General features: G+C 48.4%; 1 protein-coding gene and 1 pseudogene across 3 annotated transcripts in view; one reads left to right on the forward strand and one right to left on the reverse strand.

Moving 5' to 3' along the window:
• Positions 1-21,439, reverse strand: part of LOC134984848 (zinc finger protein 260-like) — a 155,832-nt gene that overhangs the window by 58,806 nt on the left and 75,587 nt on the right. The window lies entirely within an intron of this gene.
• Positions 1-21,439, forward strand: part of LOC134984851 (zinc finger protein 585A-like) — a 164,243-nt pseudogene that overhangs the window by 13,782 nt on the left and 129,022 nt on the right.

The following is a 21,439-nucleotide window of genomic DNA, read 5'->3' on the forward strand; positions in this document are numbered from 1 at the left end:
TGTGGACAAGGCCCTGACGCGCTTGTCCAAGAAAGTGGCGCTATCGTCTCCTGACACAGCGGCCCTTAAGGACCCTGCAGATCGCAGGCAAGAAACTACCTTAAAGTGTATTTATTCTCATACAGGTGCTGTGCCAAGACCGACAATTGCGTCGGCATGGGTGTGTAGCGCAATTGCAGCTTGGACAGATGAGCTGACAGATCACTTTGATAATATGGATAAGGATACTATATTCTTAACTCTAGCCCATATAAAAGAAACAGTCTTATTTATGAGGGATGCTCAAAGGGACATTGGATTGCTAGCTTCTAGGGCCAATACCATGTCTATCTCTGCGAGAAGATCCTTATGGACTCGCCAATGGACGGGTGATGCAGATTCCAAAAAACATATGGAAGTACTACCCTATAAGGGAAATGTATTGTTTGGGGATGGGCTGACGGACCTGGTTTCCACAGCTACAGCAGGTAAATCAAATTTTTTACCATATATTCCCCAACAGTAAAAGAAAGTACAACCCTATCAGATGCAGTCCTTTCGGTCGCACAAGTCCAGAAGAGGTCGGGGATCCTCTTTCCTTGCCAGAGGTAAGGGCAGAGGCAAAAGAGCACCTGTTTCGGCAGGTGCCCAGGAACAAAAGTCCTTCCCGGCTGCTCCAAAAGCCACAGCATGACGCTGGGGCTCTCCTGAGGGAGTCCTCACCGGTGGGGGCACGTCTTCGACTTTTCAGTCAGGCCTGGGTCAGATCAGACCTGAATCCCTGGGTGTTGGAAATAGTTTCCCAGGGTTACAAACTGGAATTCGAGGAGGTGCCCCCGCGCTGATTTTTCAAATCGGCCCTACCAGCTTCCACATCGGAAAGGGATGTAGTGTTAGCTGCAATTCAAACGCTGTGTATACAGCAAGTGATAATCAAGGTTCCCCTGCACCAGCAGGGAAGAGGTTACTACTCAACCCTATTTGTGGTCCCGAAACCGGACGGTTCAGTCAGACCTATTTTGAATCTGAAATCCCTAAACCTGTTCATAAAAAGATTCAAATTCAAAATAGAATCTCTCAGAGTGATAATAGCCAACATAGAGGAGGGGGAGTTTATGGTGTCTCTGGACATAAAGGATGCGTACCTTCATGTCCCCATATATGCCTCCCATCAGGAATACCTGAGATTCGCTGTACAGGATTGTCATTACCAATTTCAGACGTTGTCGTTTGGACTTTCCACGGCCCCGAGGATTTTCACCAAGATAATGGCGGAAATGATGGTGGTCCTGCGCAAGCATGGATTCACAATTATCCCATACTTGGACGATCTCCTGATAAAAGCGAGATCAAGAGAGAAATTGCTGAGCAGTGTGGCGCTCTCTCTGAGAGTGCTCCAGCAACACGATTGGATTCTAAATCTACCGAAGTCGCAGTTGATTCCGACAACTCGACTACCGTTCCTAAGTATGATACTGGATACGGAACAAATGAAAGTCTTCCTTCCAATAGAGAAAGCCCAGGACATCCAGAACATGGTCAGACAGCTGCTAAAACCAAAAAGGGTGTCAGTTCACCAATGCACTCGAGTTCTGGGAAAAATGGTGGCGGCCTACGAGGCCATTCCCTTCGGAAGGTTCCATGCGAGGACTTTTCAATGGGACCTTCTGGACAAGTGGTCCGGGTCCCATCTGCACTTACATCGGAAAATAACTCTGTCCCCAGGAGCCAGAGTGTCTCTCCTGTGGTGGTTGCAAAGTGCTCACCTGCTGGAGGGTCGCAGGTTCGGAATTCAGGATTGGATCCTGGTTACCACGGACGCGAGCCTCCGGGGATGGGGAGCGGTCACACAAGGAAAAAATTTTCAGGGACTTTGGTGAGACCAGGAGTCCTGTCTACACATCAATGTGTTGGAACTCAGGGCCCTTCACAACGGCCATCGACAAGCGGAGAGTCTTCTTCAAAACCTACCGGTTCTGATTCAATCAGACAATGTCACAGCAGTGGCTCATGTGAACTGCCAAGGCGGGACAAGAAGCAGAGTCGCGATGGCGGAAACCACCAGGATTCTTCGCTGGGCGGAAAATCATGTAAGCGCTCTGTCGGCTGTCTTCATTCCGGGAGTGGACAACTGGGAAGCAGACTTCCTCAGCAGACACGATCTCCATCCAGGAGAGTGGGGACTTCATCAAGAAGTCTTTGCAGATATAACACGTCTTTGGGGAACTCCTCAAATAGACATGATGGCGTCATGCCTCAACAAAAAACTTCGGAGGTATTGTGCAAGGTCTCGGGACCGTCAGGCATTGGCTGTAGACGCTCTAATAACACCGTGGGTGTTCAAATCGGTCTACGTGTTTCCTCTTCCTCTCATCACAAAAGTGTTGAGGATCATAAGGCAAAGAAAAGTACAGACGATACTCGTTGTCCCGGACTGGCCTCGAATTTGACGGCGGTGTCGTACATAAACCAGCAGGGTGGAACAAAGAGCAGAGCTGCAATGTTAGAGGTAACAAGAATTCTCCTCTGGGCAGAAAAACACGCTGTGTCATTGTCGGCAATCTTCATTCTGGGAGTAGATAACTGGAAAGCAGACTTCCTCAGCAGAAGTGACCTCCACCAAAGACGGTGGGGCCTCCACCCAGAGGTGTTCGGTGATGTGACAAGTCGGTGGGGAATTCCTCAGATCGACATGATGGCCTCTCATCTCAGCAAGAAGCTCAGGTGGTATTGTTCCAGGTCGAGAGACCCACAAGCAGTGTCGGTGGACGCGCTGGTGACTCAGTGGGTTTACCAGACAGTGTATGTGTTCCCTCCACTTCTGCTCTTCCCAAAAATTCTCAAAATAATCAAAAAGACAAGGATTCAGGAGTTGCTCCTAGAGGATCCGTGGCCTCTTTGCGAGGACCTTCTGCAACAGGGGCCGTTCATCTACCAAGACTTACCACAGCTACTTTTGACGGCATGGAAGTTGAGCGTGAGATTCTAGCCCGGAAAAAGGATCCTGGACAAGGTAATTCCAACCCAGGAAGGGAGTAATGTCTAAGCATTACCATCATATTTGGAAATAATGTGTCTTGGTGTGAATCCAAGCAGTTTCCTGCGGTGGAGTTTCAACTGAGATGTTTACTTCTCTTCTGGAAGCAGGTGTGGATGTGGGCCTTCACCTGGGCTCTATAAAAGTCCAGATTTCGGCCTCGTCCATTTTCTTCCAGAAACAATTGGCTGCCCTCCCTGACGTTCAGACGTTCTTAAAAAGGGGTTCTGCACATCCAACCGCTCTTTGTGCCTCCTACAGCACCTTGGGATCTTAATGTGGTGTTGCAGTTCCTGCAATCAGATTGGTTTGAGCCTTTACAGGTGGTGTTGGCCTTCGTGTCAGCAAGTGGTGTGTCGAAATTGGGGGCGTTGTCTCATAAGAGCCCCTACTTAATATTCCATGAGGATAGAGCTAAACTCAGAACGCGTCAGCAATTTATTCCTAAGGTTGTGTCGGCTTTTCATATCAACCAACTTATTGTCAGTGGCTACTGACACCTCGGCTACTTCATGGGCCTTGGATGTTGTGAGGGCCTTGAAGGTGTATGTAAAGCGGACAGCTCATCACAGGAAATCGGATGCGCTATTTGTGCTTTATGATCCCAATAAGATTGTGTGTCTAAGCAGACAATTGCTCGCTGGATCAGGCTTACTATCCAGCATGCTTATTCCATGGCAGGATTGCCGGTTTTAAGATCTGTACAGGCCCACTCTACTCATTCAGTGGGTTCTTCCTGGGCGGCTGCCTGGGGTGTCTTGACTTTACAACTTTGCCGAGCGGCTACCTGGTCAGGTTCGAACACGTTTGCGAAGTTCTACAAGTTCGATACTTTGGCCTCTGAGGACCTTTAGTTTGGTCAGTGTGTTCTACAGGAACCTCAGCACTCTCTCACCCGGTTTGGGAGCTTTGGTACATCCCCATGGTACTAAATGGAACCCCAGTATCCTCTAGGATGTAAGAGAAAATAGGATTTTAATTACCTACCGGTAAATCCTTTTCTCGTAATCCGTAGAGAATGCTGGGCGCCCGCCCAGTGCTTTGTGTTTTCCTGCATATTTACTAGGTTAAGTATTGTTGGTTCAGCTGTTGCTGTTCCTGTTCAAGTTTGCTTAGCATGGCTTTCCTCTTGTTATGTGTGTGCTGGTTCCAATCTCACCACTGTCCTTGTATATCCTTCTCTCGAAGTATGTCTGTCTCCCCCGGCACAGTTTCTAGACTGAGTCTGGTAGGAGGGGCATAGAAGGAGGAGCCAGCCCACACTATTAAATTCTTTAAGTGCCCTTGGCTCCTAGTGGACCCGTCTTTACCCCATGGAATGAAATGGACCCCAGCATCCTCTACGGACTACGAGAAAAGGATTTACCGGTAGGTAATTAAAATCCTATTTTACACAGCAGCTGGTGTATCACAAAGACCTGTGAAAGCGGGTTGCTGGATGACACATGCCATTCACACATGGGCGGGTCAAATTCAAGAGGTCCTTGCAGGAGATATTTCCCTGGTAACTACAGTGACTCTCATAAAGCACAATCAGGACAGTGCACGCATCCTGTGTGACTCTCTCAAGGAGATAGGTGCTATTAACACTAGGACTACTGCCATGGCAGTGTCGACGCGCAGAGCTTTGTGGCTGTGTCAGTGGATAGCAGACGTAGATACCAAGCGCAGTGTGGAGTCTCTTCCTTTTTCAGGGGAGTGGCCATTCGGGGTTGATTTGGATACGTGAATTTCAAAGGTTACTGCGGAGAAATCCACGTTTCTCCCCTCTGGGGCTCTGCCGGCTAAGCGTTCCTACCCAGGGCTTTCTACCCAGTCCTTTCGGACTGCCAGGTTCAGATCAAGAGCCAGATGCACCTGAAACGCGGCGAGAGGCACTAGAGGTAAGACAAAAAAAAAAACAGCTTCCGCAGGTTCTTGGGAACAAAGCACCAGTTCAGTTTCCACTAGGGCCTCAGCATGATGGTGACCCCCCATCCTGATGGGATCTCGAGGTGGGAGTTCGAATGCATTACTTCAACCGCATCTGGGAAAGCTCCTGCCAGGATGCCTGGATAAAGTGATCCCATTTCTCAGGACTACAAGCTGGAGTTAAACAGTTCTCCTCCCCAACGATTTTTCAAATCAAGCTTACCAGTTTAGGAAGATACATGAGTTACGCTGCAACAGGCCATGCTAAAGTAGGCCCAGTCCCAAGTCATTGTTCCAGTGCCACTACAACAGGGAAAGGGTTACTACTCCAACCTGTTTGTGGTACCAAAACCGGATGGTTCAGTAAAGCCCATTTTGAATCTAAAATCCTTGAACCCTTATCTAAAGGTTTTCAAGTTCAAGATGGAATCCTTGTGAGCAGTGATTGCGGATCTGGAAGAACAGGAGTTCATGGATATAGAGGACGCTTATCTCCATATCCCGATTTGGCCGCCTCACCAGGCTTACCTACGGTTTGCCCTGCTGAACGATCACTACCAGTTCCAGGCGCTACCCTTCGGCCTGTCCACAGCTCTGAGGGTCTTCACAAAGGTGATGGCAGAGATAATGTTCCAGCTCTGAGTCTAGGGGATCAGTATTGTCCCTTACCTAGACGAGCTCTTGATAAAGGCTAGATCCAGGGAGCTTCTGTTGCTCAATATAGGCCGCACTATTCAGCTTCTGTCACATCATAGGTGGATCCCACCTGGAGCCTACTCAGCAGCTCCTATTACTGGGAATGTTTCTCAATGCAGTGGCTCAGAAAGTATTCCTCCTAGAGGACAAGGCAAGGACGCTCCAGGATGTGGTCCGAGCGGTTCTACGACTGAATCGGATCTCCATCCATCTTTGCATAAGATTGTTGGTAAAGATCTAAGCCTCATACGAGGCGATCCAGTATGGAAGGTTCCATGCCAGAACATTTTAATTGGATCTCCTGAGCTAATGGTCCGGTTCACATCTTCAGATACCCCGGATCATACATTACCGTTCAAAAGTTTGGGGTCACTTAGAAATGTCCTTTTTTTTTTTTTTTTTTTTTTTTAAGGAAAAGCACTGTTTTTTTCAATGAAGATAACATTAAATTAATCAGAAATACACTCTATACATTGTTGATGTGGTAAATCACTGTACTAGCTGCAAACGTATGGTTTTTAATGGAATATCTACAGAGTTGTATAGAGGCCCATTTCCAGCAACCATCACTCCAGTGTTCTAATGGAGGTTAGGGTTAGGTTGTGGGTAAGGGGGGTTAAGTTTAGGCACTGCTGGGGGGAGGTTAGGGTTAGGCTGTGGGTAAGGGGGGTTAGGTTTAGGCACTGCTGGGGAGAGGTTCGGTTAGGCTGTGGGTAAGGGTGGTTAGGTTTAGGCACTGTTGGGTGGAGGTTAGGGTTAGGCTGTGGGTAAGGGTGGTTAGGTTTAGGCACTGTTGGGTGGAGGTTAGGGTTAGGCTGTGGGTAAGGGGGGCTTAGGTTTAGGCACTGCTGGGGGGAGGTTAGGTTTAGGCTGTGGGTAAGGGGGGTTAGGTTTAGGCACTGCTGGGGGGAGGTTAGGGTTAGTCTGTGGGTAAGGGGGGGCTAGGTTTAAGCATTGCTGGGGGGAAGTTAGGGTTAGGCTGTGGGTAAGGGGGGGTTAGGTTTAGGCAATGCTGGGGGAGGATATGTTTAGGCTGTGAGTAAGGGGGGGTAGGTTTAGTCACTGCTGGGGGGAGGTTAGGTTTAGGCTGTGGATAAGGAGGGTTAGGTTTAGGCACTGCTGGGGGGAGGTTAGGTTTAGGCTGTGAGTAAGGGGGGTTAGGTTTAGGCTGTGGGTAAGGGGGGGGTAGGTTTAGTCACTGCTGGGGGGAGGTTAGGTTTAGGCTGTGGATAAGGAGGGTTAGGTTTAGGCACTGCTGGGGGGAGGTTAGGTTTAGGCTGTGAGTAAGGGGGGTTAGGGTTAGGCTGTGGGTAAGGGGGGGTTAGGTTTAGGCAATGCTGGGGGAGGATATGTTTAGGCTGTGAGTAAGGGGGGGTAGATTTAGTCACTGCTGGGGGGAGGTTAGGTTTAGGCTGTGGATAAGGAGGGTTAGGTTTAGGCACTGCTGGGGTAGGTTAGGTTTAGGCTGTGGGTAAGGAGGGTTATGTTTATGCACTGCTGGGGGGAGGTTAGGTTTAGGCTGTGGGTAAGGGGGTAGGTTTAGGCACTGCTGGGGGGAGGTTAGGTTTAGGCTGTGGGTAAGGGGGGTTAGGTTTAGGCACTGCTGGGGGGGGGTTAGGGTTAGGCTGTGGGTAAGGGGGTTAGGTTTAGGCACTGCTGGGGGGAGGTTAGGGTTAGGCTGTGGGTAAGGGGGGTTAGGTTTAGGCACTGCTGGGGGGAGGTTAGGGTTAGGCTGTGGGTAAGGGGGGTTAGGTTTAGGCACTGCTGGGGGGAGGTTAGGGTTAGGCTGTGGGTAAGGGGGTTAGGTTTAGGCACTGCTGGGGGGAGGTTAGGGTTAGGCTGTGGGTAAGGGGGGTTAGGTTTAGGCACTGCTGGGGGGAGGTTAGGGTTAGGCTTAGGCTGTGGGTAAGGGGGTTAGGTTTAGGCACTGCTGGGGGGAGGTTAGGGTTAGGCTGTGTGTGGGAGGGTTAGACGTAGGCAGTGCTGCGATTTAGGATGCCGGTGTGGTTTCTCATTTCTAGCCTTATATGATGTAGCCCGGGCTCAGATCACTTGTATAAATACTTTTGACGGAAGCAGACGTTTTAGGCAGCTTGACTGGATGATCCCAGAAGTAACGGGTGCACCACAGGTAGCAGCAGTGCCTGCACAATTGATTCATGTTATATTCTCATAGATCCTTAGCTTGGTCTATTTGTGAATGGCGCTGGGAATATCAGGGAAACTTACTGTAGTGGATGCCTGAAACAACCACTGAGGTCGGGCTACAAGCCCATGACACTCCCAGAAGACACACAAGGCATGCAAGGAAAGCCACCACCCAAGTTCAGCCACCCGCTCCTAGGCTACTTACCCTACACCACAGCACTTACGCTGTCTCCGGCGTTCACCTCACACCTTCAGCACAGCGTAGAGCAGCCGTGGAGCCGTCTTCACTTTCTGCCCGGCCCCTGTGTGAATCCGCGGCTGCATGTGACTAGGAGGGGGAGGCACCGCCAGAGGACTGGTAGTGGTAAGGCTCCACCTCCTCTTTTACAGGCAGGAAGCGCAGTCAATTGAGAGCCAGGAATTGGCTGCAGCGGAGCGCGTCCTCGGGGACCCACACGTTTTTGAAAAGTGAGTCCCCGTCCTCAGATCTGGGTAAAATACACGCTATAACACGTATTTGCGTACACTGTGTGTGTGTGTGTATGTATATGTGTGTGTGTGTATATATATATATATATATATATATATATATATATTAAGCAACAATGTGGGTCATTCCGAGTTCGCAAGCAGCTTTCGTTCGTTGCGCAGCGATCAGGCAAAAAAAACGGCACTTCTGCGCATGCGCAATGCGCACGCACGGCGTTCTTTTACAACGATCGATGTAGTTTCACACAAGGTATAGCGACGCTTTTCAGTCGCACTGCTGGCCGCAGAGTGATTGACAGAAAGAGGGCATTACTGGGTGTCAACTGACCATTTTCAGGGAGTGTTCAAAAAAACGCAGGCGTGCCAGGAAAAATGCAGGTGTAGCTGGCCGAACGCAGGGCGTGTTTGTGACATCAAAACAAAAACTGAACAGTCTGAAGTGATCGCAAGCTAGGAGTAGTGTCTGAAGCTACCCTGAAGCTGCACAAAAAAATATTGTAGCCGCGCTGCGATCCTTTCGATCGCACTTCTGCTAAGCTAACATAAACTCCCAGAGAGTGGCGGCTTAGCGTTTGCACGGCTGCTAAAAACAGCTAGCGAATGAACAACTCGAAATGAGGGCCAATGTGTATAGTGTATTTGAATTGTATTTAAGGTGGAATGCACTTGGTTGTGTGTCCCAGGAGGGGGGAATCCATTACTGTGTAGGCCAGGCATGTCCAAACTGCTGCCCTCCAGCTGTTGAGAAACTATACATCCCAGCATGCCCTGACACAGCTTTAGCATTCTATGACAGCAAAACTGTCAGGGCTTGCTGGGATATGTAGTTTCACAACAGCTGGAGGGCCGCAATTTGGACATGCCTGGTGTAGGCTGGTGGATTCCCCCAGTACTTTACCCCCAAAATGGAATGCCTTCCTCTCTAGCCTCCCACATGGAGGTATCATAGGGAGAGAGAGGAGCAGCTCAGCTTTAAAACAAGCTGAGTGGTTTTCTGGAGCTCCGTAGGGATCACCCTCGGTGGGCAGGAAAGCATGACCGGGGATTTAGGCTGACCATTTCTGGAGCCCAATTTTAGGCTGCAGATGGTGAGCTGGGTACCCGGGCAGATTCCTGGAAGTAGTTTAGATGGGAAAACTTCCCCCAGCCTAGACTGAGCGTCACCAGGGCGGATACCAATCCTCCAGGATGGGACGGTCAAAGGAGAGTGACTACTCCCTACCGTCCATAGAGAACAATGTTAGCTGTGCATGTCGCCAAGGCATGCACATCACATGGATAAACATTGATTGGTTGAGAACAGCACGGTGGACTTACCCCCTGTGGTATGTGTATTGGAGTAAGATAAAAAGAGGAGGGCTGTGAGCCTCCAGAGGTATTATACCATTTTCACTCTTAAAAATAAGAGAAACCGCGCTGTTACTGGGATTTTTTGTGTCTGAGCAGCCCTGAGCAAAAAAAAGGATACTGACAATGTGTTTAAGAACAAGGCGCTTGTAACAGTGTATAAAGTGTATTGCAGCGGTCATCTTGAGGCAGATGTTTATTCACCCAGTCTTAAAAAAAGACTGTTCCCTATTGCTAGTGGCAACACCAATACAGCAAGATGTTTACAGCAGAGTGAAAATGGTAATGTGTTTAAGAACAAGGCGCTTGTAACAGTGTATAAAGTGTATTGCAACAAATAATTGTTGCAATACTGCAGTGCAATACCTGTAATAATAAAAAGGATTAGTAAATGTTTACAGCCCCTTTTGTATTTTTTATTGGTCCTGCTGGATATCTGTATTACCGGCTCGTAGCTCCGTTAATGTCTCTGTGCAGGATGGCAAGAAAAACCTATCTGTCCCTATACTACCCACCTTGTACTTGGCGGAGGTGGAACGGGATCTTCACTCCTGGCTGTTATTTCTCCGCAAACAGCTGTTTGTTTTAGCCGCGTCTCCTGTGTGCCGAGCTGTGCGGCTGCAGACGCTCGGGATCCCGGCTTGTAGGGACGGACGGAGGATATCTTCTTATGTGCGCTCTGTGTGGCTGAGAGTGCACGGACCGTGTGAATGCTTCCAACACGTTTCGGGCTGCACGCCCTTTATCGAGGATATCACTGGTTTAGCCTATCTTGTTATTTATAAAAAACTTTATTGAACAATTGTTAAAAAACGGGGGAATCCCCCCCCCCGGAAGTGAGGTAAAAAAAAGTGCGGTTTGCAAATGGCCCAGTTAAGTGTTATTTATCTGCTGGAGTGATAATAGATTGGGTCTTAGTCCCAGCGGCAGCTGAGAGCTATCAGGTAGGGTAGATAAGAAGCCACTTAGTGAGGAGAGCTCCAGAAAGCACCTCTGGATGGACTCAGGCCCCTCTTATTTATTATTTTATATGCTAGCAGGGGTGACAGGTGTGGTACATCCCTGCAAAGGCAGATCTAATCTCTTTCTCATCAGACTCTGCTGTCTTCCCTGCACTCTCACTCAGATGTTCACTGCTGCCAGTAGCACACGTATGAGAAGCAGAAGTATGGCGGCAGCTGTATAGATCCTGATATGTAATTCTCTATATCATACTTACCGTACACACATCATCCTTATTACTATTGAGAATATAGAGGTAAGACACTGATGATGGGGGTGTAACAGTGGATTATAACCTAGCAGATGATGATGATTACAGGATATCATATGGTGTATTGCATGTAAAGTACCTTGTTCCACACCTACTCTGCTGTAGCAATATATCTTATATAAGTGTGAGTAACACATGTACAGGCTTACCAGCGTATGAGCACACACATAAAGGAATGCTACCTTACCAATGCTTCCAGGAGTAACGTTAGGAGACATTTCTCTGATCCATCAGCTCATATGACTGATGTTATTGTTCATCTAGAATCTCCAATTCATACGATATGTTCCCCATCCATTGTTTTACATTGGTGCTGACATAGGACTTAGCGAGTGACTACATCTCCATTTATACTTCATGGTTAGTTACCAGTACAAGAGAGAGATATATCTAAGTCTTATTATAATATTACATTTGTTATTGTGTGTTCTCATTTTTGTATTTCTATAATGTATTTTATTTCCAGCAGGTGGACACACAAGCAGGAATATCTCAGAAGGACATCTAATGTTATCCCCGGATTGTGACATAAAAGATAATGACAGTAGACAGGATTCCCCAGGAGATAACCCCATTACCCCAATTATACATCCAGCTCTATCAGCTGATCCCTCTGATCCTGGGAAATGTTCTCCTGATGACTCTGATATTGGTGCATCTGTTACAGCTCTGAGAGTAGATACAGTGTTTCCCTGTTCTATAGATGCCATATGTTTTACACAGAACACAAACCTTATTACTCATCAGCCAGCTAAGGCAGGTGAGAGGCCATTTCCATGTTCTGAGTGTGGAAAATGTTTTACATACAAGTCAGCTCTTGTTACACATCAGGGAAGACACACAGGTGAGCGGCCATTTTCATGCTCTGCGTGCGGGAAATGTTTTACCCGGAACTCACAACTTGTTACACATCAGCGAAGTCACACAGGTGAGAATCCATTTCCATGTTCTGAGTGCGGGAACTGTTTTACATACAAATCACTTCTAATACATAAGAGATTGCATACAAGTGAAAAACCATATTCCTGTTCTGAGTGTGGGAAATGTTTTACATACAAATCAACTCTTGATGCACATAAGAGTAGTCACACAGGTACATCACCATTTCCATGTTCTGAGTGTGGGAAACATTTTGCACATAAATCACAACTTGCTAGACATCAGAGAAGTCACACAGGTGAGAGGCCATTTCCATGTTCTGAGTGTGGGAAATGTTTTATCTGGAAATCACAACTTGTTACACATCAGCTAAGTCACACAGGTGAGAAGCCATTTCCATGTTCTGAGTGTGGGAAATGTTTTGCCCGGAAATCAGATCTTGTTAAACATCAGAGAAGTCACACAGGTGAGAAGCCATTTTCTTGCTCTGAGTGTGGGAAATGTTTTACACAGAAATCATATCTTGTTATACATCACAGAAGTCACACAGATGAGAAGCCATTTCCATGTTCTGAGTGTGGGAAATGTTTTGCCCGGAAATCACAACTTGTTAGACATCAGCTAAGTCACACAGGTGAGAAGCCATTTCCATGTTCTGAGTGTGGGAAATGTTTTGCAGACAAAATAGAGCTTGTTAGACATCAGAGAAGTCACACAGGTGAGAAGCCATTTTCTTGCTCTGAGTGTGAGAAATGTTTTTCACGGAAATCACAACTTGTTAGACATCAGCTAAGTCACACAGGTGAGAAGCCATTTCCATGTTCTGAGTGTGGGAAATGTTTTGCCCGGAAATCAGATCTTGTTAAACATCAGAGAAGTCACACAGGTGAGAAGCCATATTCCTGTTCTGAGTGTGGGAAATGTTTTACACAGATATCAGATCTTGTTAAACATCAGAGAAGTCACACAGGTGAGAAGCCATTTTCTTGCTCTGAGTGTGGGAAATGTTTTACACAGAAATCATGTCTTGTTATACATCACAGAAGTCACACAGGTGAGAAGCCATTTCCATGTTCTGAGTGTGGGAAATGTTTTACACAGAAATCATATCTTGTTACACACCAGAGAAGTCACACAGGTGAGAAGCCATTTTAATCTTCTGGAGTATACTTATCATTGCCATGCGTTGTTCTTCAAGGTTCTTATTCTTATCTTATGTCCTGTGCTTTTTGCAATATACATGCTATCACTGGGTGAAATAATCAGATGTCATGCCCTCATCTACCACTGTGTTATGAACCACAGGTAGTGGTTCATTCCTATTTTATGTTTATTTAGTTGTCTTGCATGCCAGGATTTCCCATTGCTCTGTTTTGGATTACTCTTGTCTGCTGCCGCTGGTGAGTCTGTGCAATTGCAGCTTGTTCCCATGTGTTCAGCCTCATCTGGCTGCTGATTGCATCTTGTCAGCTTAGTCGTGCAGCAGGCCAGCTGCAAGAGATAATTAATTAGGCCTCTCTGATATATGCTGGCTCACTGCAGTTAGCAGATGCTGATGATATTCCTTGGGTTGCAGTCTGCTTTAAGTTTGAGCTGGTTCCTGTCAGTCCCTGTGTGGATTCCTGTGTCAGTCCCTGTGTGGATTCCTGTGTCAGTCCCTGTGTGGATTCCTGTGTCAGTCCCTGTGTTGATTCCTGTGTCAGTCCCTGTGTCTGATCCCGTGTTCTACCCTGAGTTCCAGTGGATTCTGCCTGTCCTCCAGTTCTGAAAGTCGGTGTCGGCAGCTTCCTGTTTGCCTATGTCAGTTGCAGAAAGTATCCAGTCCTGCTCAAGCCGGTTGTTCCTGTCCTCAGTGGTCCTGTACTCAGAGATTTGTCATCTTTTCCTGGAGTCTGACTGAGCACCTTTAACATCCTGTGGTGTTCGTGAGTCACAGCGCAGCCGTGTGTTGCGGCTTGTCCGCTTACTGTTTATTATTTAGTATATTTGTGTCCTGGAGCTTTTGCGGAGGATTCCGCTCTCCCTGATCCACTCTGGTATCCAGCGGTGCTGGATAGGAGTAACGGATCAGTGGATCTTTGGTTGTCCTTTTCCCTGGCGGCTAGTCCGCACATACCTTTTGATTTAGTTAGTTAGCTTGTAACCCCTGGCCTGGTTGCTTAGTCAGAGGGCCCCTTGTTATCACCCTGTCTCGGATTTCCCTTTGTCTCCCATTAAGACCTGAGGGGGCATCGGGGTTGGGCAGACATAATCCGCCCTTCGAACGCGGCTGCCATGGGCTCAAGCAACCATAGTCTCGCAGGGGATTTCTGATAACACGGGCGAGACAACGGAGTTAGGGCGCCAGGGGTTACTAGGCTTTCCTGCTCCCACAACCAGCATATCTTCCCAGTACTCTGACCTCAGCCATACGATCTCCTCTGGTCAGAAGTACTGGAATCATAACATTATCATCAGCCATACCACAAAAAAGAAATAAAACTTTTTTTTTCTTTTTTGGCCCAGTCCAGTGTCTAGTCTAGAATCCAGTCCTGTCTAGAATTCAGTGTGCTGTATCCAGTCCGGTGTTTAGAATCCAATCCAGTCCGGTGTTTAGAATCCAATCCAGTCCGGTGTTTAGAATCCAATCCAGTCCGGTGTTTAGAATCCAATCCGGTGTTTAGAATCCAGTCCGGTGTTTAGAATCCAGTCCGGTGTTTAGAATCCAGTCCGGTGTTTAGAATCCAGTCCGGTGTTTAGAATCCAGTCCGGTGTTTAAAAAAAAAAAAAAAAAAAAAAAAGTCTTGTTTTGTTTAGCAAAATTTAGTCTTGCCTTGTCTTGCCTTGCCTTGTCTTGCCTTGCCTTGTCTTGCCTTGCCTTGTCTTGCCTTGCCTTGCCTTGTCTTGCCTTGTCTTGTCTTGTCTAGTTTTAAATCCTCCTATGTCTACTATGCAAGCCCTGCAGGCATCTCTCGCAGCCCTGAACTCTGTATTCAGTGCTTTGAGACCAGAGCGACTAGAAGTTTTGCAGCAATCCCTAAAGCAACTGCAAAACCTTCTGACTAAAATCTTGCTTATTTTGCCAGAAGTCGTTGAGAGTACATCTATCTCTAAAGAGACTCTTGTTCACAGTATGGTGACAAGAGAATCCTCTGGTTTAATTGAAGAGAAAAAGTTTAAAAGTTTTCTGCGGCCCAGGCTCTCAGAAGAGGAGCGTCTGCGTCGCAGAAACTTAAACTTATGCCTATATTGTGGGGGTTTAGGCCATTATCTGCAGACCTGTGAGTTGCGCAAGCCAAAGTGTGGTGACGAGTCTTGCCCTCTGGCCAAGTTGAGTCATGATACTAGACCTACTCCTGTCTCTACTGTGGCAGAGGTACTTGTCACACAACCCACACAAAAAAGCTCTCTGTCCTATAATTGGGGTCCTTGGGCAAGGGAGCCCCATTATAGATTCAGGAATCAAAAGAGAATGTTTCTCTCCTCTCTTGAGGTTCCTGTGGAAGCGGAGTTGCAAGTCCCTGGAGTGGTGCCCGTAGCCCAGGGTCCTGGAGTGGTGCCCGTAGCCCAGGGTCCTGGAGTGGTGCCCGTAGCCCAGGGTCCTGGAGTGGTGCCCGTAGCCCAGGGTCCTGGAGTGGTGCCCGTAGCCCAGGGTCCTGGAGTGGTGCCCGTAGCCCAGGGTCCTGGAGTGGTGCCCGTAGCCCAGGGTCCTGGAGTGGTGCCCGATGCCCAGAGTGCTGGAGCGGTACCCGATGCCCAGAGTGCTGGAGCGGTACCCGATGCCCAGAGTGCTGGAGCGGTACCCGATGCCCAGAGTGCTGGAGCGGTACCCGATGCCCAGAGTGCTGGAGCGGTACCCGATGCCCAAGCTTATAGAGGGACATCAAATATTGTAGCTCAGGTTTCCATACCAGAAGGGGTCTCAGAAGCTGTTACCCCAGGTAGGGACTTGGGGAGCGCAACCTCAGAAAGGGTATCTAAAACCATAGTTCTTGAAGGGAACTCGAGAAGCAAAACCCCAGAAGGGATCTTTGAAGTAATATCCCCAAGTGGGGTCTCGAGAGACGCAGCCCCAAAGAAGGGTCTAGAAGTCGCTTCCCCAGGAAAGAACTTAAGAAGCATAGCATTAGTGGAGGATCTGAACGTTATTGCTTCAGCAAAAGTCCCGGAAGTCATAGTCCCGGGAGAACTTTCGATTATTATCGACTCAGAGAGGGAGGCCGATGGCCCGATCCCAGTCAGGGAGGCCAACGACCCGGTCCCAGTAAAAGAATCCGAGGTGCTGGCCCCAGCGGGGTTCCCGGAGGCCACTGCCCCAGCGGGGTTCCCGGAGGCCACTGCCCCAGCGGGGTTCCCGGAGGCCACTGCCCCAGCGGGGTTCCCGGAGGCCACTGCCCCAGCGGGGTTCCCGGAGGCCACTGCCCCGGGTGGGGTTCAGAAAGTCACTGCCCCGGGTGGGGTTCAGAAAGTCACTGCCCCGGGTGGGGTTCAGAAAGTCACTGCCCCGGGTGGGGTTCAGAAAGTCACTGCCCCGGGTGGGGTTCAGAAAGTCACTGCCCCGGGTGGGGTTCAGAAAGTCACTGCCCCGGGTGGGGTTCAGAAAGTCACTGCCCCGGGTGGGGTTCAGAAAGTCTCAGCCCCGGGTGGGGTTCAGAGAGTCTCAGCCCCGGGTGGGGTTCAGAGAGTCTCAGCCTCGAGTAAGGTCAATAGTGACCAGGTCCTAGCAAAGCACTCCAGTCAGTCAGATGAGAAGGAAACAGATCCTGACTCTGATATCTCAACATCCATAATCTTTGATGGGGACTTAGCCCAATTTCTGGCGCTTTACAAACACTATTACATTATTATGTTGTCTAGACCATTTCTGGGCATCACTCCAGAGAACCTTGTGCTCTATCTTATTTATTCTTTTAGAGGAGAGCCTTTTGAGTGGGCGACCAGCCTAATGAAAGCTGAAGATCCCATTCTTCAGGATCCCCCAGCATTCAGTGATGCAATTATTAAAAGATATGGTTCCAAAGAAATTGGTTCAGGTTCCTCTAAGTCACCCGTCTTGTCTGCTGAGAGTCCACAAAATACTGTAAACTCGGCACAGGAGTCTCAGCCCGTTGTTGTGACTGCAGGATGTGCTTTTCTGACTACTTCTTCTAATAATAGTACTTTACCAGAAAGTTCAGCTCCCAAGGGTAAGAGACCTGTCTCTGATTTGAACGCAGCCTTGCTGGGTGGTACCATCAGTTCAGACAATGTTTGGGGAATTACCTTGGTCAGACCTAAAGAGCTTTGTAAAAAGAAGAAGAAGAAAAAGAAATAATTTTTTGACTCTTGCCTTGATATAAAAAAAAAAAAAAAAGATTTTTTTTCCCTTGTCTTGTGTCCAGTGGCCACCATCAAGGGGAGGGCACTGTTACAAGCTGTGGTTGCAGCTTGTTTCTGTTTTCGTGTCTGTTAGACCAATGTGTCAGGTTTTTTTTTTTGTATCCCTTGTTCTGGATAGTCTGAATTTTGGGGTCTTTTGACCCCTCCTCAAGGGGGGGGTACTGTTATGAGCCACGGCTGTGGCTCATTCCTGTTTTGCAGTTTTGTTCTGTATTTCATGTTATACTTCTGTTTATGTTCCCCGTGGGTGTCATGGGGTGCTCGGAGCTCACCCTTAAGGAGGGGATACTGTTATGAACCACAGGTAGTGGTTCATTCCTATTTTATGTTTATTTAGTTGTCTTGCATGCCAGGATTTCCCATTGCTCTGTTTTGGATTACTCTTGTCTGCTGCCGCTGGTGAGTCTGTGCAATTGCAGCTTGTTCCCATGTGTTCAGCCTCATCTGGCTGCTGATTGCATCTTGTCAGCTTAGTCGTGCAGCAGGCCAGCTGCAAGAGATAATTAATTAGGCCTCTCTGATATATGCTGGCTCACTGCAGTTAGCAGATGCTGATGATATTCCTTGGGTTGCAGTCTGCTTTAAGTTTGAGCTGGTTCCTGTCAGTCCCTGTGTGGATTCCTGTGTCAGTCCCTGTGTGGATTCCTGTGTCAGTCCCTGTGTGGATTCCTGTGTCAGTCCCTGTGTTGATTCCTGTGTCAGTCCCTGTGTCTGATCCCGTGTTCTACCCTGAGTTCCAGTGGATTCTGCCTGTCCTCCAGTTCTGAAAGTCGGTGTCGGCAGCTTCCTGTTTGCCTATGTCAGTTGCAGAAAGTATCCAGTCCTGCTCAAGCCGGTTGTTCCTGTCCTCAGTGGTCCTGTACTCAGAGATTTGTCATCTTTTCCTGGAGTCTGACTGAGCACCTTTAACATCCTGTGGTGTTCGTGAGTCACAGCGCAGCCGTGTGTTGCGGCTTGTCCGCTTACTGTTTATTATTTAGTATATTTGTGTCCTGGAGCTTTTGCGGAGGATTCCGCTCTCCCTGATCCACTCTGGTATCCAGCGGTGCTGGATAGGAGTAACGGATCAGTGGATCTTTGGTTGTCCTTTTCCCTGGCGGCTAGTCCGCACATACCTTTTGATTTAGTTAGTTAGCTTGTAACCCCTGGCCTGGTTGCTTAGTCAGAGGGCCCCTTGTTATCACCCTGTCTCGGATTTCCCTTTGTCTCCCATTAAGACCTGAGGGGGCATCGGGGTTGGGCAGACATAATCCGCCCTTCGAACGCGGCTGCCATGGGCTCAAGCAACCATAGTCTCGCAGGGGATTTCTGATAACACGGGCGAGACAACGGAGTTAGGGCGCCAGGGGTTACTAGGCTTTCCTGCTCCCACAACCAGCATATCTTCCCAGTACTCTGACCTCAGCCATACGATCTCCTCTGGTCAGAAGTACTGGAATCATAACACACTGCTATGCAGATGATCTGTCTTTTGCTCTGGGTACTGAGAACCCAGTACCAATTCTAAATGTCTCGCTGAGCTCCAGGTGTGGGTGATGCCAGTTGGCTGTGACTCAATCCTGGTGAAACAGGTCCTTATGCTAGTTCGCCAACAAAGGACAGGACTACAGCTCTGCTTTGTTACCAACCAGACTTACACTTGGGGGTTCAGGTTTACAAAATGCTGGTCATGTGCAGAATCTTAGTGTCCTGGATGGTGGAGGTATCAGCCACAATCAGATCCTCATCTGAGGAACATAGCCAGACTCCAGCACTTTATTCCCTCAGAAGATCTACCTACAGTCATACATGCATTTGTATCATCACACATAGACTACTGCAATGTCCTCTACCTGGGTCTCCCAGCAAAAGAATTACACGGCTTGTAGCTTGTACAGAATGCAGCAAACAGGCTGTTATCTAACCAGCCCGTTCCTGCCACATAACACCCATTCTCTGCTCCCTCCACCGGCTGCCTGTAAGATGGTGACTCTGGACCTAATTCAGGTTAGACTACAGTGTGTGATCCAAACGGAATTATTGAGAAAAAGTTGCGGACGCATGCGCAGCGCTTGTCCTGCGTATGCACCTGCATTCTCTACAGGTGGCTGTAGGAAATGTGATTGCTTCTTGTTAATCAGGCAGAGGCAGTCACGGGGTGGGGGGTAAAGCTCCGTTTCCAGTAAGAAGATGGAGCGTTGCAAGTGCTGTGTTGCGAGAAAGGGAGGCGGACAAACGGGCATGTTCACTGTGGCTGCATGACATCACACGCAGCCATCGCAATCTAGAAGAACGCTGTGGGGATCCTGCGGGTGCAGCTAAGCTGGCAGGATGCTTCACTAGTTTCTAAGATGAAGCAGAAATTGTGGAGAGATCGCAATTTCTGCTTCATCAAGGGGGGAGGCGCCGGTCTGCATACTAGGCTGCCTCGCCCTGCGATGGACAGCCCCCAGCACGATAGAAAAAGGATTGCTAATTAGCAGCATCTGCTATCCTTACTGTAGGCCCATATTACATAATGTTACTGACTCTCCCCGCCCTACATGACCAGGGTCCATGTACCAGAAGCAGCTTCTGCCTCCTTACTGACTTACTGTAGGCCCCTATTACATAATCTTACTGACTCTCCCAGCCCTACATGACCAGGGTCCATGTACCAGAAGCAGCTTTTGTCTCCTTACTGACTTACTGTAGGCCCCTATTACATAATCTTACTGACTCTCCCAGCCCTACATGACCAGGGTCCATGTACCAGAAGCAGCATCTGCCTCCTTACTGACTTACTGTAGGCACCCTATTACATAATCTTACTGACTCTCCCAGCCCTACATGACCAGGGTCCATGTACCAGAAGCAGCTTCTGCCTCCTTACTGACTTACTGTAGGCCCCTATTACATAATCTTACTGACTCTCCCAGCCCTACATGACCAGGGTCCATGTACCAGAAGCAGCTTCTGCCTCCTTACTGACTTACTGTAGGCCCCTATTACACAATCTTACTGACTCTCCCAGCCCTACATGACCAGGGTCCATGTACCAGAAGCAGCTTCTACCTCTTTACTGACTTACTGTAGGCCCCTATTACATAATCTTACTGACTCTCCCAGCCCTACATGACCAGGGTCCATGTACCAGAAGCAGCTTCTGCCTCCTTACTGACTTACTGTAGGGTCTTATTACAGAATCTTACTGACTCTCCCAGCCCTACATGACCAGGGTCCATGTACCAGAAGCAGCTTCTGCCTCCTTACTGACTTACTGTAGTCCCCTATTACACAATCTTACTGACTCTCCCAGCCCTACATTATCAGGGTCCATGTACCAGAAGCAGCTTCTGCCTCCTTACTGACTTACTGTAGGCCCCTATTACATAATCTTACTGACTCTCCCAGCCCTACATGACCAGGGTCCATGTACCAGAAGCAGCTTCTGCCTCCTTACTGACTTACTGTAGGCCCCTATTACACAATCTTACTGACTCTCCTAGCCCTACATGTCCAGGGTCCATGTACCAGAAGCAGCTTCTGCCTCCTTACTGACTTACTGTAGGCCCCTATTACAGAATCTTACTGACTCTCCCAGCCCTACATGACCAGGGTCCATGTACCAGAAGCAGCTTCTGCCTCCTTACTGACTTACTGTAGGCCCCTATTACATAATCTTACTGACTCTCCCAGCCCTACATGACCAGGGTCCATGTACCAGAAGCAACATCTACCTCCTTACTGACTTACTGTAGTTCCCTATTACACAATCTTACTGACTCTCCCAGCCCTACATGACCAGGGTCCATGTATCAGAAGCAGCTTCTGCCTCCTTACTGACTTACTGTAGTCACCTATTAAATAATTTTACTGACTCTCCCAGTCCTACATGACCAGGGTCCATGTACCAGAAGCAGCTTCTGCCTCCTTACTAACTTACTGTAGGCCCCTATTACACAATCTTACTGACTCTCCCAGCCCTACATGACCAGGGTCCATGTACCAGAAGCAGCTTCTGCCTCCTTACTGACTTACTGTAGGCACCTCTTACATAATCTTACTGACTCTCCCAGCCCTACATGACCAGGGTCCATGTACCAGAAGCAGCTTCTGCCTCCTTACTGACTTACTGTAGGCCCCTATTACATAATCTTACTGACTCTCCCAGCCCTACATGACCAGGGTCCATGTACCAAAAGCAGCTTCTGCCTCCTTACTGACTAACTGTAGGCCCCTATTACATAATCTTACTGACTCTCCCAGTCCTACATGACCAGGGTCAATGTACCAGAAGCAGCTTCTGCTTCCTTACTGTCCTGGTTACTTCCATCTGTTGATGAACGACTGTTAGTACCATA

This window comes from Pseudophryne corroboree, assembly GCF_028390025.1.
Source record: "Pseudophryne corroboree isolate aPseCor3 chromosome 3 unlocalized genomic scaffold, aPseCor3.hap2 SUPER_3_unloc_87, whole genome shotgun sequence".
Lineage (NCBI taxonomy): Eukaryota > Metazoa > Chordata > Amphibia > Anura > Myobatrachidae > Pseudophryne > Pseudophryne corroboree.